General features: G+C 39.5%; 1 protein-coding gene across 1 annotated transcript in view; it reads right to left on the bottom strand.

Moving 5' to 3' along the window:
- The window catches only part of LOC141442422 (complexin-like), a 362,634-nt gene extending 356,769 nt beyond the window's left edge, over positions 1-5,865 (bottom strand). The window contains exon 1 of the mRNA XM_074107400.1: positions 5,830-5,865. The gene's annotated coding sequence lies outside the window, so the exon portion shown is untranslated. The remainder of the gene's footprint in view (positions 1-5,829) is intronic.
- Between the last annotated feature and the right edge of the window lie 8,407 nt (positions 5,866-14,272).

Genomic DNA, 14,272 nt, shown 5'->3' with positions numbered 1-14,272 from the left:
ATGCAATGTAATCTTTATCAGCTCAGCACAAGGTTCAAAATACGTTATTAAACCTTATGTCAATTTGTACGGTTTCTTAGTCTGGCTTCTTATAAGATGGAATTCAATTTAGAACTTTAACACAACGTAGTAATATGGAAACATTTTAATCTGTTTTTACGAAACCAACAAGGTCGATGTGTTTGAATTACTACATTTTAGAGAATTTCTTGGATATTTTTTTATGTGGTAGAGCCTTACTGTAACCAGTTGCTGGCTGCAGTACGAATGGGCCGGCTCGACCGGGTTAGTACCACACTCCCACAGAATACCAGCGTGAAATAGTAGTTTTGCTGCTGTGTTTCGTACGGTGAGTGGGAGATCCGGAGGCCCAACTCCCCTCCCCTTCCCCCTCTTCCCTCCATCATTAGCCCCCTTTTAAGCCGGCACGCACCCGCAGTTCTAATAATGGTCTAGGTGTCCATGGGCGGCGGTGATTGATATAAAAATTATTTATTATTAATACGTGTTCTCATCATTATATCAGCCGTAGGACGTCCACTGTTGGAAATAGTTTGCCCATTTTTAAACTGTGCTTACAAGGTGCTTACAAACAAATAAATAAAGAGACTATCTTTTTTTATTCGACTGGATAGCAAAAGAGCAAGTGGGTCTCCTGGTGGTAAGAGATTACCACCGCCCATAGACACCTGCAACACCAGGGAGATTGCAGATGCGTTGCCAACCTAGAGGCCTAAAATACCTCAAGTGCCAGTAATTTCACCGGCTGGCTGTCTTACTCTCCACGCTAAAACAGACCACCCCCCCCACCACGATTTACCCTTGTCCCTAAGGGAATCTCCGTCTGTGGCCTCGTTCAGGGAGAGTTTAAAGAAATTATGGCTGGCCACTGACACCTGAGATGAGACTGTTTCGCTTTTGTAATTGTTTGTAATATTTCTTTTGTTTTATGTTAGTTTTAATGTAAATAATGTTGTATTTATTTTCTCTCTTTGAGTATTTTTGTTTTGTCTGTTTACCGCACGTAATTTTTACTGTCTGCTTATCCTCTATATAACCAAATGTTTTCTCCTAACTAGGTTAGCTGGAAGAGATCCCTTTTTAGGGATAAGCTCGCCTTTGTTCTCCTCTCTGTGTATTTGTATTTTTATTTTTATGTGCAATAAAGAGTTTCCATACATACATACAACAGTGCAAGCACTGCTGCTTCGCGGCAGGATCCGGGCGGACCTTGCACAAGGTCCTAATGTAGGAACATTGCAAGACAACTAAAAGCTTTTAAAAATCAGCGTGGATTAATTGCTGATGATGTAATATTAAAACTACATAGCCGGGTATCCCGAAAATCTGGTTCAAAAACTTTGTCTCAAAAGAAATTATTTAGTGAGAATCTACTAGTTAAACTTACTTTTATTTACACACTAGCTTTTGCCCGTGGCTTCGCCCGCGTGGAATTCATATTCATATTCATTCATTCAAATTCAGTTATCACGCGCTGTTCCCTCGGGAACTGTGCATTTTTCCGGTATAAAAAATAGCATATATGTCACTCTCTGGCCCATAAACCATCTCTATGCCAAAAATCATGTAAATCCATCGCTCCGTCTCGATGTGAAAGACGGACAAACATACAAACACACACACACACACATTCGCATTTATAATATTAGTATGTATTCAGTGAGCATACTGAGACGCATATTTAAACATTAAACTTTAACAATGTAATAATATTTAGTTATTTATATTTGACAAGTACTATGTACCTACAGTCGAGTTTATAAACTTGTGAGAAAAATTTGATTAAAAATATCTGAACACGCCTCTACGCCGTTAACGATAGAGTTGTGTTCAGTGCCCTTAGTGTAAGTTTTCGGTTACAAAATACGTCATGATCGCGTTAGCGTTAAAATCTCGATTTGTATGGAAACACGTACATCGCAAACGTTCCGCTAGAGGCTCTGTTCCTGTTTGCATACAAATTGAGATTTTAACTCGAACGCTATCGAGACGTATTTTGTAACCGAAAACTTACACTAAGGGCACAGATATTATTGGTCAAATTTTTGCTCACTAGTTTATGAACTCGACTGTACAGTAGTAAGATGCTGATGATAATGACCATATTCGTAACAATCCTGCTCAACTACTAAAATTACGTAAGCCTTAACACGAGCTTGCCACGCTTCCTTTCGACCCTCGCGTCCCAACTCAGTAGTCGACATCCGCCGACACACCAAAATTCCACCCAATCAATTCAATATTCTTTACCTTCCTCAAAAATGGCCGAAATTCCCAAACTAAATACCTTATTTACAAAGGTCGGCCCTAACCAGGAACAAGCCACCACTTCCTGTGCCGAGCACCTCAATTTTATTTTCACACCTCAACCATCCCCATTAGAGCTCCGATAGACCATTTTGCTTCAGTATTTTTAATGGTATGAAGTTGCACGAAGGGTCCGCTTGACCTGGTGTTAGGTAAGGTATGTTTGGGTAGGATCCCGTGCGATTGATCGGCTATTAATCGCATGGTTCGTTTGTTTAGTCCAGTAACAAGTGGCGAGTCGTTTAACGAAACTGAGGTTAACTTGTGGTAGTGTGGTCAGCTTTCGATGTTTTTCATGGCTTTTTAACCACCCGTGTTCATTGTCGTAAAAGCAACAGGAAACTAGTGCCTGTGATTGGTGCAATTTTAGCTGCCGAGGTCCCGATTGGTGTACTTCTTACCCAATTGCGAAGAAGGAGGGTTATGTTTTTGACCCGTATGTATGTATGTCTATTCCTATGTAACTACTCAACGGCTGAACCGATTTTGATAAATGATACAACATTGGATTTGTCTTGATGACGCGAGTGACACTGGGTACATAAAATTCTTGAAAAATTAAAATGGCGGATTCTTGGCGCCAAAATGTGAGTTATCAAAAAAAAAACCAATCCTATCGAGTAGGGTATCAAATGAAAGCTAATATTAGGCCATTCTAAATATATGGGTTATAATAGTTTTCATCAACTATTTTCACAAAAATATCAAAAAAATGTGAAATAAAACTATAAATTGAAAAAATCTAAAACCCGACTGCCTTAAAAATTACTAAAAAGAAGAAGACAAGTCTAGTGCGCTAGAACTCTGTTTTAAGTAGCTAAATTAAAGTTCAACAGTTGGGGCCCATTCAAATCGTGACCAGCTCAAAAATTCTTAGTACCTAATGAGTCCCGAATGTTGAACTTTAAGTTAGCCAGGTACTTAAAACAGAGTTCTAGCCCACTAGACTTGTTTTCTTCTATTTAGTAATTTTTAAGGCAGTGGGGTTTTTTAATTTTTTTATTAGAGTTTAATGCATTCCCCGTTTTTTCAACGCGTCGTTAGCGCGTTGTCAGTGCGTTTTTCTTTACATAGAACCGCCATACATATAAGTACAACTCGCGTGCGTATCGACGCGTCGACGGAAAAAACCCCAACATGGATTCAGGCGTTACTTTGCGGAGGTCCATGTTTTAAAATGGATACACCTGATTTCCTCTTCCGTGAAGTAAATAAAGTTCGGTCAAGCCGTGTAATTGTGTACATACGTATACCGGGTGTGGCCTGTTATAATGAGCAAATAATTAAAACATAGATCATACTCCTCAAACTGAACAACATTAGTTCAGCGACTTTTAAAAATAATTGGTTTTTATTTTTTATTACACTTTTAAGTTTATGCGAAGAAGCAATGCAAAACAAAATGCTTGTTGTTTGTAGTGTGACAGGCGATGTCAGTTGTATTCTAGGATGGCGTACATTGATAGCAGTATTTAATTGGTATGAAAAAGGGAAAATCTAAAGACTTCATTATTTTTAAAAGTAGCTGAACTAATGTGTTTCAGTTTGACAAGTATGATCTTTGTTTTAATTTTTGCTCGTATTACAGGCCACAGTATGTACCAAAGTGGCGTCAATGGCGAGACTGCACTTTGAATCAAAAATTTAAATGAGAAACCTATACAAAGGTTTTTTTAGTAAAACCGGCAAAATGTTCCAAATTAATTTAAAACCATCTTGTATTTTGACAAATAAAATATTGTAAGTCGCTCACGAGAGAACAAATCTCATCTTCGCTGCTTTCTTTTTGAAGCAAAAGGTCACAAAAATTACCGACCCCATTTTCTTATTGCTTTTTATGAGGAAAACGCGTTTTTCCCGCAATGCGAATTTGATCCTCCAAAGCATACAATATACTTGATGTTCGTATTGTGTGGATTATTCTTGAAAAATATAATTTCGAACGAAAATATCCTGCGAATATTATAAATACTATATCACACTATAACTGCTGGATGGGTTTAGTGGGTTTTATTAAGTCTAACATCTGGTAGCATGGTATACGGTTGTGTTGCTCTAAAGATGAGCTCTGGTTGAGTTCGAAACACGTCAGTGTAGTGTGGTGGTGGTGATAAATGGGTTTGTGTGATTTGTATGTGTTCTTACAGTATAGAGGTGGAGAGGAACTGCATGCACATTTTTTTTTATACAGAGCTATCTATCATAAGGTCGCAGGTTTTTTATTATTCGTCTGGATGCCAAAAGAGAAAGTGGGTCTCCTGATGGTAAGAGAAATAATGATGATGATGGTGATAGTGAGCAAAAAAAATATTATAGTTCGGGTTTAGGTTAAATTTGGTATTTTATAGATAACCTCTGGAATACCGCGTAGGCTCATTTTTACCCCGTATTTCTTCGGGATACAGTCATGTAAAATCCGGAAACCCTAGAGATATGAAGGTTACTTCGGAATTACGATGTAGATTTTTGAAATTTATTTTGACTGTCATACTTTGGTTTACACGAGCGAAGACGCGGGTGAAAGCTAGTTTGTTATAATGTTTGATAGTGAACAGTTTATGTGTTTAAAAACGCATACCTACAAAACCATAGGACCGTTTGTTGCTGCCGCATTGCCAGCGTTGCAAAAATCATATACTTATATACTTGCTTTTACAATATTTACAATAGAAAAGAAACCTGAATAAGTTCTCGCAAAAAAGGTTGCATCATGTACATCGGTAGTGTACGTCAACGGAGCTTGTCAGTTGGAGTGACAAGGGTACAATTTGGGCGCGCGCCCCCCGACATGGAACCTTGTCGATATAAATCCACTTTAGATTTTATCCCGACATTTTATTTGCGATGTTATGAATCTATTGACTTTTAAATATTTTATAAACTTTTAACTTTTGTTTTTATAGCATTCGATGTGCACGGAAAAATCGACCAATAAGTACAGTCACCAGCACCAATATCTGACAAAACAAGCGTGCATAAATACCTGATACGACTCTATTTCTAGGGCCGTAACCAAACCTAGAGACGCGGATTTGGCTTTCATCATGTCAGCCGAAAGACGTCCACTGCTGGACATAGGCCTCCCCCAAGGCTCTCCACTCAGACCGGTCTTGTGCTTTCCGCATCCACCGCGATCCCGCGATCTTAACCAAGCCGTCGCTCCATCTTGTTGGAGGCCTACCGACAGCTCGTCTCCCGGTCCGCGGACGTGGATTTGGCTTTAGCCGATCACAAAACTCTTTATGTCCACGCAATAAGAGCGAAAAAGACGTGGATTGCCGTTTCCCGGCGGGAAGATATGGGGATTCCTAAAACTAGTGAAAACACAAAAGTGTGCACATCATTACACTGAAGGCGAATACGGGCGAGGCAACATCGATTCTAGAAGAAAATACACACGATAACATTTTCATACCTTTTGCAATTTTGTTCGGTATCTTGTATTGCAAGTTATTGAATAAATTATCTATCTCATTCAATGAAAAATGAAACTAAACTTACCTTTTAAAACTGAACGCTTGCTGGCTGCCGACCTGTAACCAATAAAATAACATAAATTTTACACTCAACCTAAATATTCTATCACTAGAACACATTGAAATAACCAGAAAGAAATGCTGGAGTTTTCAAAAAAGAAAGTTTGGAATCGAACCCAAGGCTTCGTCAGTCCAGGCGCATTCTGTACCACCACCTCCATATTTTAATTACACGACATTTCCCAATGTGTTCTCAGACAGTTAGGTGCTATATATTTGTAATTTGCGAATTATTTGTAGAGTCCTGATCTGGCGAAGATTTGACCTCGATTCCTGGCTCTAGCAGTTCTTTTTCTATTTTTTTTTAATTTGTCTAACACAGTATACTAAACATCGGAAAAAACGTAAAATTAAATACAAAAATCTGTTTATTTTTTATTTTTCAATCCTTCCAATGTAGAGATATATACAAATAAGTATCTCTCTCTCTCTCTCTCTCTCTCTCTCTCTCTCTCTCTCTCTCTCTCTCTTTTTCTCTCTCTATCTCTCTGACAACAACAATTAACAAATGACGTGAACAATTAAACAAAGTGGCAACGCTGCCAGCTTCTTCGGGAGCTTGAATAAAGGGCTACTCTAAGTAATTAGTTTTAGTTTAAGGTTTTATTTTACTTTTTTTAAATATATTATAATTTAGAATTAAACAATCATTCTTTTTCCTTCTCTTTCTTTTTTGTCAGCCTTGAACGCAACCAATCCATCCCGGAAATCCCCGAAAACTGATCGTACTCCTAATACTAAGTAAAGAACCCGCCCAGGAACAGAGCGAGGAAAAATAATGGTCTCAACTCTACGTCTTAAATATTAAAACCATTGTAGAGGAACAAAGCGCTCAAAACAAACAAAGACTGCAGCTGAAGCAAAAACAAAGAGATTAAGAACACGTTTGCACAAATTAAATATAACTCATCGCTTCTGACTTCCCTGAGCTTTACCCATATTTTGGAATTTATTGTGATTTCGGTGCTCATTTCACGGAATTGAGTAGTAAGTGGGTATGAATGAACGCGGCAATTTTAAACAATAATAGGGATGTTGACAGCATTAAAAAATAATTCGAAGATACGGCTCCAGTAAAAAAACGCTTTATTTTAGCCCTGAAAACCAGATTAATTTTATGTAAGTATAATAAATAGTTATACGTACAATACAATACAGTATATTTTATAATTTTGAACAATAAGTACAGACGTAAAAGATTGTGTGTGTATGAATGTGTTTGTGTGTGTGTGTATTTATTTTAAATTTATTTTTAAATGAGTACCAAATATTTAATTCTACCAAATGTTACACTCAAACATACCGATGACGATGGCAGTGTGGTGCTTAATAATTTCGGCGGTTGTATGTTGGTTTATTTAAAAAAAAAAGGCATATTTTCTACAGTGATTAATAATCGATACGCTCATAACATGAGCAATGCCTGAGGGTCTTCGAGAACTCGGTTATTAGAGCATGTATTCAAGTTGAGGCGGTGTAAGTTGCCGCCCTCGACCCTTGTACTTTAATACTGGGGACTATTGAAGAAGGCCGTCCGAGCTAACAAATAATTCATCTTGTGTTATGTAAATCCGGGTTTTAACGATCGTCGATCCTCTATCCTCACTGTAATACTTTGAAAAATAAAAAAATCAGTTTGCTTTTAAGTTACTATGTTTAAAAACTCTCATTCTGTGAGACAGCCTGTGTCCACGGATGTATATAGGTTGGGATGATGATAACCAAGTTTGTATCCAACTCGTAGGCACTTTACTGATAACAGTAACTCTCTACGGCAAAACTGATGAATATGAAGAGTCCACGGAAAGAACGTGTCTATAGGTAGAGTCATTCACGATGACGCGTGCCGTGGTTCTTATTACAATGTCATTAATGGCTAATTTTGACGAAATCACGCGTCTTCATGGATGGCACTAGGTATAGTCGACTAAGCCACTTTTTGAGTTACAGCCGTTTGAAAGTTAGTCATCACGAACAATTATTATGGTTGCCATTTATTTAAAAGTTAAAAAAAATCTATTTTTCGCCAAAATGATACATAACAAGATTCTGGAAAAGTCTATATTGTCTATTCCCCATAACAGCACTGTATCGTAATGTTGCTAAAACTATACTGAACCACTTACTTTTTTTTTCTTAATTCGTACGTTCGGACAGGCTAAGGTGCAGCCATCGACACGAGAAGAAGAAGAAGGTGCAGCCAGTTACAAATTATTATATTATATGGTTTTTATACAGAGTAAAAACTTTTCGAACATAATCTATAGCCTTTCAACAAAAGTAACTCATATTTTTAACATCGTCACAGGCAAGTAAACGTTAATCAAAAACAAAATTTAACTGAGACAAATTTTGACATTTTCATATTTCTCACTTTTTACTAAAGTATGAAAACGTTTAAAGTTTACTATTTCTCTAATTTTGCATTGTAATTAATAAATACCTAGTCGAAGAAAAAGTATTGTATGCAACGTTATAAGCAAGTCACAAAAAGGTCGTGGCGTCTTTTTTCTAACGATGTTCGCTAAAGCTCGCATCGTAACTCACGCCACTCACCTTTCTTGAACCCTATTATACAACTGTTGCATAAAATTATGATTCGCATCATTATTTAAGCGTGTTATTATTAGAAATCAGTAGAGAATACTCCGCTATCACTAGGCTATCACTAGTTTATCTACAATGATAAGAGTGATAACCCGATATCGACTTGATATCTCTGTAACACAGACACATGCTGCAATAAAAAATGTGAGTACCTAGACGAGAGTCATTAGGATTTTTTTGTCCACATTATTCCATTAAAATAGTGCAGTGATACATTGCGGGATCACAATCCTAACGAGTTACACAAGACCGATCGAGCACCGCAGTGTAAATGCTACTGGTACGGTTTTACTGAAATAATGTGAACCAGGCATTACTGTATTATAAATGTGAAAGTAACGCTGTCTGTCTGCCTTTACATATTCACCTTTTCATATTTCTGTGTCTTGTTATACCTACTTATCGTGCGAATTTCAATAAATCCCCTCTGAGTGCAATTCTATGATCATCAACAAATATAAATTTAAAGTATTCGGGTTCATTGGTTAAGACTGTGCGTTGTCTATCGCCCGTATAATGAAAGAATAAAAATCATGCTATAAAAAAAACTCTTATTATACATGCTATTAAGAAAAAAATAGTTTTCACTTCTCATTTTTTTTTATTCTACTGAATAGCAAACGAGCAAGTGGGTCTCCTGATGGTAAGAGATCACCACCGCCCATAAACATCTGCAACACCAGGGGTATTGCAGATGCGTTGCCAACCTAGAGGCCTAAGATGGAATACCTCAAGTGCCAGTAGTTTCACCGGCTGTCCTACTCTCCACGCCGAAACACAACAGTGCAAGCACTGCTGCGTCACGGCAGGATTAGCGAGCAAGATGGTGGTAGCAATCCGGGCGGACCTTGCCCAGGGTCCTACCACCTGGAAATGCTTCATGCTCGTAAAGTTTGTGTTTATGCCGGCTCGGATAGCTATATGAACGTCTTGAGTAAAATGGTTCGTTTTACAATCTACTATTTGTATGGAAGTTGAGTCACACAAAGACTTACTCATACAAAACATTTTTTTACGTTTTTCAATACTTGTTACGTATTAGTAATTATTGTTATTGTAAATATAAACATGAAGTTCAGCGCATGATCATCCTTTATTGTCACTTGTCCCACCGCCGACGATGAGCGAGAAGCGAGTAGAGCGAGTAACTGGGAACGAGTGGGTGAGCAGCAAGAAGCGAGTGTAGTTTTGTCGCTGGCTGTAAGCGAGTGTTCGAGTACGACGGGCGATTACTCGCTCCACTCGACTCGCTCGTGCGGGGTGGCCGCCAAGCTGACATCGCTGAGCGAGTATCTATAGCTCTGCGAGTTTTATAGCTCTTGTCGCTGCGACAAAAATTGTAAGAGCGAGTTCTCGCCGACAGTGTGAACAGCCAGCGATCCACTATTAATATATGTGTCTCTTTTACTCACACAGGATCTTATATCTTTTGTTCGTTTCTTGAGCGAGAAAATAGTCGATAGCCAATCGTTTCCTCGCCGGCGGTAAGACAACTGCCCTATGCTTGTGTCGACAGTCGGGCGACGGGCGGATGCGGCGCGGATGTGGGGTGGATGTAACGCGGATGTTAAACGGATGCGGTGGCGGATCACTGAACGGGAGCGACGGGTATTACACGGATTACACTTGAAACTTTTAAAAGCTTGTTAAGTGGAATAAAGTTGAACGCATGAAAAAGCCGAAGAGAATTTTCATCTGATGGAGCACTGTTATCGTCATCTCGGTTTATCCACATCCCACTGCAGAGCACAGGCCTGTTTACTTTACTATTGACTCTGAAGGTTTTTGACTATGATTTACGACCATTAGACAATGGCGGAGATCATTAAAAAAGTGAAACATAAAAAGTGAAAGTATTTTATAACGTTCTGATAGAATTTACTGACTGACTGACGACATCGTAAGAGTTGCGGGCAACCGTTGGATACAAATGGCGAGTTGTCGTTCATTGTGGCATTCAGCAGTGGACGTCTTCCGGCTGATGATGATGACTAGTTTTTCCCGCAACTTCATCTGCGAAGAATTCGTTTATCGTTATCCCGCGGGAACTACGCAATTTTCGGGGTAAAAACTGTCCTATGACTAAAACTATCTTTTGACTAAATCAGCTAAATTGGTTTTGCAGTTTAAGCTTGAAGCGGTAATAGACAGACAGAGTTAATTTAACATTTATCATATTAGTCCCTAAGAATTGAATACAAAACGAAAACCGCAAAACAAACATGGTGGTATCTAGATGTCTCTTACTCGCTGCCTCTGGAATTTCACTTGTTACTTTTTCTTGAGACATCCTGTATTTTCCACAGTCATTATACCCAGTAAGAGCTAGGTGTAATAAAAATAATTTAGCGCCATCAGGCGCGGCCCTAACGACGCGCCATGATAAACGGTTCCACGACTCCACGACGATTTGGGTTCTTAAGATTATTTACACCTAAATGCAACGTACGAAAATTTTACTAATATTACAAACGTGAAAGTTTATACATGAGGACAGATGTACAAATATTTTACGTTGAAACCGCTGGACGAGTTGGGACGAAATTTGGTACGCAGATAGTTTATAACCTCAGATAACACCTAGACACAGAGTATATATCGAGATAGTTGCGCTATTGACATCGCTTATGCTAGAAATTAAAAAGTACATCTCTTTCGTACACGCAAATATTATGGTGAATATACCAAGTGAAGTGCCAACATATAGCTACTGTACAAACTCAGCTGTCTTGTAACAGTAGAAGAGCGAGGTGAAGTTTCCCTGGCTTTCAATCCAAGCGAGTGATCACACATTCAGCCGATGTATTATTTTGAGCAGGGTTCGAATGTTCCTCCTGACTGACCCCCTTTGAACTTGTTCTGTGATCAATCTGCAACGAATTAGACACGGGTTCTCACAAACAAATCTGAATGATTGTTGATTTAATGTAGATGTATGATGGTGGTAGTTTTACTTGTCATTTAGTTATCAACCAGTGAAAGAAAGAAAGAAAGAAAGGTTTATTTTGGCTCCATAAGTACCACCTAAAACTAAGACTAGAACTAGCACTAAAACTATGTTACTTGGTGACACGGCAAGATACCAAAAAGGGTCTCCACTCAGCATGTGTTGCCGCACATTATGTGCAGTAACGCTGGTTTTCTGTGGAGCCCAATGACATTGTCATTAGTAACACAATGCCAAATAATATCAAAAGGACCTCACGATCATCATCATCATCATATCAGCCATAGAACGTCCACTGTTTGAAATAGGCCTCCCCCATAGACCTCCAGTTGCCTCGGTTGGAAGCGGCTTATATCCGCCAAACCGTTGAACCCACGACTTTAACCAGGTCATCCGTCCATCTCGATGGTGGACGTCTTACGCTGCGCCCTTGTTCTTCTATGTATCTCCTCTTTTTCTGATTCGATCCCGTTGAGAAACCCCATGCATAGCTCGCTGAGCAACTTTGAGCCTATTTATAAGACCTGCAGTGAAGCACCACGTCTCGGATCTAGTCGTCACTGGCAACACACATTGGTCCTCACGATACAATTCTGCAGTTTCACTTATTAGAAAACCTTTATTAATTTTTATGACATGTAGTTTATTTTTTTACCGTTGGATAAAACCGGGGATCGTTTTATTTGTTATGTCGTCTAGATTAACGTACTCTCATCATCATCATCATCAGCCTATAGCAGTCCTCTGCTGGACATAGGCCTCCCCCAAAGAGCGTCATTTCGCCCTGTCCTCGGCTAGACGCATCCAGCTTCTACCAGCAGCCTTTCGTAGATCGTCACTCCACCTGGACGGAGGGCGTCCTACACTACGTTTGCCAAGACGCGGTCTCCACTCAAGAACTCGTTTACTCCAGCGGTTGTCGGTTCTTTGACAGATATGACCAGCCCACTGCCACAAATACGTACGTAACGTACTCTATATCAACAAATATATCCATGAACTGGCATGACGAAAACCAATAGAGATGGAAGCACCACTAATCAACTGATGACAATTATGAGGTGATGACAACTGATGACGTCACTTAATTGCCATCTAAATCGATGAACTCATTTTTCTAAAGCAACTGAATTAAATCTTAATCCTTTTCATTTAATTAAAAAATATCGTTTTTTTTTATTAGACTGGATGGCAAACTAGCAAGTGAGTCTCCTGATGGGAAGAGGTCACCACCGCCCATAGATACCTGCAACACCAGGGGGATTGCAGATGAGTTGCCAACAAGTTGCCAAACTAGAGATCTAAGATAGAATACCTCAAGTGCCAGTAATTTCACCGGCACCACACCGGCACGTAGTTATCAGGGTTAAAATAAACTGATAACTAACATTTCTCGGGACCTAATCACAAAGTGGATATTAAGTGACAGCAAGCTGATATGTCGAGCACTTAAACGTGTACCTTATGCTTTTCATTAATTTTCACATATGCTTATCCTGGAAGATCCCGTGGCTACTCCCGACGGGAAACTTGAGCAGCTGATTAATTTTATTAGTTCAAGAACAGATCGAAGCATCAGGAGGCCTTGGGATTTGATTGGACTGCCTACAGCCTTTAATCGAATCAAACCAGACCTTGTTGCAAGATGTCTGTTCTTCTTTATTAATGTTACTAGCTTTTGCCCGCGGCTCCGCCCGCGTGGTATTAGGTTATCGCGCGCTGTGCCCTCAGGAACTGTGCATTTTTCCGGGATAAAAGTAGCCTATGCCACTCTCGGGCACATAAACTATCTCTATGCCAAAAATCACGTCGATCCGTCGCTCCGTTACGGCGTGAAAGACGGACAAACACAAAAACACAAACACACTTTCGCATTTATAATATTAGTATGGATTATACGTTTGACGTTTGACGTTTTGACGACGATCAAGAAGCCACGAGTGCGCGGCGCGCGCCGGGAACGCGGTCGGGGTGGGGGCGGGCGTATGTCAAATAACACACGACAGGAATTAACCTGTCTACTTGCTTCGACGTACCTACGATGAAGCCGAAAAGAAATGAGATTTGGCTGTTTTTTTAGAACATTTTGGAGACATAAAAGGTCTCAGGAAACCACCATTATTGTCGCACACTCGCACAAAATCCTGCAGTGTAACCACGGGGAATGCTTCCTCTCTGCGTACCTATCCTTCCTCCAAATGTAAATCAAACAAATTGATTCAATATCCGTGTCGGTGTCTCGCTCATTTCGTATCCGAGTGAGTGAGTTAGCGAAGTGTAGAGGGCTGATTTATTTCTGCATTATTGGTTTTCACTTAGCGAATACATCTTGTGCGCGCGTGGCGTAAAGTTCACTCGGATTCGAGTCTCAAGGCACTTTATATTTTGTCTCGGTTCTGGAGTTAAATGTTTGATTTGGTGACTTTTAGATACAATTTGGTAGCTTCACTTGATACTAAAAATATTGTCATAGTTATAGTTTGGCTTATGGTATCCCAAGCGGAGAACTAACCTAACCTAACCTAACACTTTACTGAGTTTTTCGAAATTCTTGTGTGAAATTTACAAATACAAAATACGTGCCTTTACGGAGCGATGTTGTTAGTGTGGTGTGCTACCCTACATTAGACAGTGACAATAAAAATGACGATAAAAATGCGGGTAGTTGTGCGCCGGTGTTAGTTTCGTCGGGCAGTCGCGCGAGCAGAGCAGTGGCGCGTAGTGTGCGTGTTGCGGCAGCCGCCGAGTCGCGTGCTCCTGATAAGAAGGGCTACAAAATAGCCCGAAACATGTCGAGCTAAACTCGGTTTAAGACGTGAGTTATCCGTTACAATATCATTTAAATACTAATAGT

Source organism: Choristoneura fumiferana, chromosome 25, assembly GCF_025370935.1.
Source record: "Choristoneura fumiferana chromosome 25, NRCan_CFum_1, whole genome shotgun sequence".
Taxonomy (NCBI): Eukaryota; Metazoa; Arthropoda; class Insecta; order Lepidoptera; family Tortricidae; genus Choristoneura; species Choristoneura fumiferana.
Note: the sequence above shows the minus strand (reverse complement) of the source record. Positions and strands in the feature narration are given on the sequence as shown.